The sequence below is a fragment of the Mandrillus leucophaeus genome, unplaced genomic scaffold (genome assembly GCF_000951045.1).
Source record: "Mandrillus leucophaeus isolate KB7577 unplaced genomic scaffold, Mleu.le_1.0 Scaffold9, whole genome shotgun sequence".
Classification (NCBI taxonomy): domain Eukaryota; kingdom Metazoa; phylum Chordata; class Mammalia; order Primates; family Cercopithecidae; genus Mandrillus; species Mandrillus leucophaeus.
The window spans coordinates 5,557,823-5,561,333 of NW_012109807.1; the positions used below are offsets into that span (position 1 = coordinate 5,557,823).

Genomic DNA, 3,511 nt, shown 5'->3' on the forward strand with positions numbered 1-3,511 from the left:
ATACGCTGACACTATCTGGAAAACTCATCTGTCCCTAAAGCCCACAATGCATCCACTGCTTTGTCCTCCCATGGAACTTAAGCCTGATGCGAAGGAGTCAGACGTGTGACAGAGGAAGAGTGTGAGAAGAGAAGACACCTTTACAGAATGTACAGCGAGAGAGCCGGCCTGGTCCCCGGGTTACAATAAGATGCACGGGTCCTTTCAGTCTCGCGGACTCTGGACGGTGGCGCAGGCTGCTCAGATGGACGTCTCCTTACTGTCCCTGCTGGGCAATGGCTTCACAGGCTCCTTGCCTGCCTTTGGCTACTCTTTAGCTGCTATCGGCTCGAGGACGCCGTCTCTGGGCGGCTCGACAGCACCTGTGCGCCACTCGGGCTCCTCGTCCTCCTGCGCCTGCTGCTCAGCCGTGGCTGGCTGCACCTGGAGCAGCTGGAACTGCTCGATGATGGCCTCACGCTCCTTGTGAATTGCTTGATTCAAATGATCGTTCTTTATTTCCACCTCTTCGTTCTGTCTCTGTAAATCTTCCAGAGTGATCTGCGGCTCCTCCTCATCCTCACTGTCGCTCTTGGAGGAGTACTCCTCAGTCTTGCTTAAGCCCTGATGCTGGCGACTCTGAATTTCCGCAATCTCTTCTTTTTCTGAGGCAATCTGTTGGCACAGAAACTGCTCCATGGCCAGGACCTCCTCCTGTTCAGTCAGAATCTCTTTCTCCTGAACAAGGAGAATATTTATAACTTCTTCATTTTCATTCATTTCTTTTTTGGAAACAGCCTCTTTTGAAAGACTGGCTGTCTCTTGTGCAATCTTGGTTTCACACTCCTGTCTTTCAGCTTCTCTCAGTTGTCTTTTGAGAGCTGTCAAAATTCTTTGTACTTCCCATAATCTTTCTTCTTTAGACAAATCCTTTATCCCACCCTGCGGATCTTGATGTAAACAATTCAAAAGCAACTCCTATCTCCTGATCTCCTCCTCGTTGCCTGTCTGGGTCTCTGGCAGTGTGGGCATCGTGGCCATGTTAGACCATCGCCAAGGTTTCGTCACTTGTTTAGTACCACATTTCCAAAGAGTTCTTGCACATGTGTGAAAAACACATACAGGACTAGATTGCTGATCTGCACAGTTCGGCTGAGCACTACAGAAATGTTCTGTATATTCATTTTTGTTTCCAGTTCCTTTGCGATGACATGGCCCTTGTGCACAATGAGCCAAGAAATCAGAAGACAGTTACCTTCTGGCAGTTCTTTGAGTAAACGCTGGAATTCCTGCACTTTCTCAGTCTCCGTGGTCCTCCCACAAGCCTCTTCAAATCTGGGCATAAGCTCTTTGGTAAGCAAATTCTCTGGAAGGTCTCGCAAATACTGCCTCTGCAAACTGGCTACAATGTGAGGCTCATATTCTTCCCAGTTTGTAGACTCCCCCTGGTCATAGGCTGCTTTTAGCTCATCCACCTTTGATTTAATTCCTGATACCCTATAGATGCCTTCGCACTTCATGCCATACTTCTCTACGTAATTCATGGAAAATGGCTGGCAGCCAAATGCCATCATGTACCATGGTCCTCTCTACTGCATCAGCCAAAGGAATTCCAAAAATGGGCTTGAGATTTGGAACATCAATCTGAGGCACCTCTGGCTCCTAAATTGGCTTTTTCTTTTTCTTCTTTTCTTTCCACTGTTTTAACAACAACAGTTGCTGTCAAGTTCTTGACTTTTTTTTTTTTTTAACTTCTTCTCTTTATGTTTTTCTTCTTTGTACTTTTCTTCTTTATGTTTTTCTTCTTTGGGTCTCTCTTTTATTTTAAAATCCTTCTCCTTTTTAGAAAAGCTGGGATTCTTGAACACATGGATTCCCTTGGGCCTCTTCATTTTAGAAGGACTTTCTGCCTCATCTCCAGAGCTATCTTCATGAAAGGCTGCACAGCCTTCACTCCTCTTTTCCTTTTCTCTTTTTCTTAAAATCTCCTTTTTTCTTCCCATGGTCTTTCTCTTCATCGGACACTGTATCAGGAGGCTTGTGGAGGATGTCATGGGGAGGCGAGGGCTCGCCAGTGCAGTACGATCCAGGAAACTTAGTAAGGCTGATCTCTTCAGAGCTGGGGGTCTGGGTAAGCCCACTGCCATGCTCCAACCCGTGGTGTTCACTGGGGTTGCTGGTGGGGGGCAGGAAGCACTTGGTCATGCGATGTCCTGACTAGGAAGGGACGAGGTCTTCTCTGTTACCTATCCGTTATGCCTGTGCCCGGCCACAGCCACCACCTCCTCATGCTCATGCTGCCACCACAGCCACTGGAGCCACCTTCTGCCTATCTGATGGTTTTACAAAGAGGAGTTCCCCTGCATAATTTTCTCTTTGCCTGCTGCCATCCATTGATGACGTGACTTGCTCCTCCTTGCCTTCCACCTTGATTGTGAGGCCTCCCCAGCCATGTGGAACTGTAAGTCCATTAAACCTCTTTCTTTTGTTAAATTGCCCAGTCTCAGGTATGTCTCTATCAGCAGCATGAAAACAAACTAATACATCTAATTTTACTTGTGATTTATTTGACCCATTGGTTATTTAAGTGTGTTATTTGATTTCCACATTATTTGTAAATTTCCCAGATTTCCTACTGTTGTTAATTTATTAACAGGTTTAATTCAATTGTGGTTAAAGAACATACTTTGTATGATTTTAATTTTTAAAAATGTCCTGGGGCTTATTTTACAGATTAGCCTATAGCATAAATATCAGGATAAATGTTCTATGTGTCCTTGAGAAGAATGTATATCCTACTGTTACTGGGTGGAGTGTTCTATAGATGTTTATTAGATCTGATTTTTACAGATGAGAAAAGTGAGATTCAAATGGGAGTAATGGACTAATTCAATGTCACATATCAAGCTGGTCAGGGGTCACATGAATTACTGAGGTGAATCATGTGAAACTGCCACTTGAGTATCAAAAACTGTTAAAAACCAACAAATTCTTATAGTTCAACATCAAAGAATCCACGCCTCCTGACTTTGAGTCCAGTGTTTTCATCACTGAACTGGTATCCTGTGTTAGGGCAGGCTGTGCTGTGTAAATCATATGTCCTGAACTATCCTTGGCTTAAAACAATAGGTATCAACTACTTGCTCATCACATTCCATGAGGATAATGCAACTTTCCTCCAAATGGTGATGCAGGGATCACACCTGCTTTCATCTTGTGTGTCCGCCTTCTAGAACACGTGGCACACATCAGGGGAAGAAAACTTCAGGATCACAGGCATGTCCTTAAGCGTGAGCCCTAGGGGTGGCTTAGATCACATCCACGCACATCTCATTAGCCAGAACCCAGTCATGGGGCCCAAACCAACTCTGTGGGGTCACGTCACTTACAGCATAATTTTATATCCTTAGCCAATTCCACTGGAAATGCAGTCTGACTTGACAGTGGGAGGTGTCTGTGATCTCACCTCAAGAATTCAGCACTTTTAAAAATTTTCCCATTTTGGTAAGTTTTAAAATATATTTTCAGGAAT

The 3,511-nt window shown here is 44.7% G+C and overlaps 1 pseudogene; it reads right to left on the bottom strand.

The window, feature by feature from the left end:
- Nucleotides 1-240: 240 nt before the first annotated feature.
- LOC105531635 lies at nucleotides 241-2,184 on the bottom strand (annotated as a pseudogene).
- Between the last annotated feature and the right edge of the window lie 1,327 nt (nucleotides 2,185-3,511).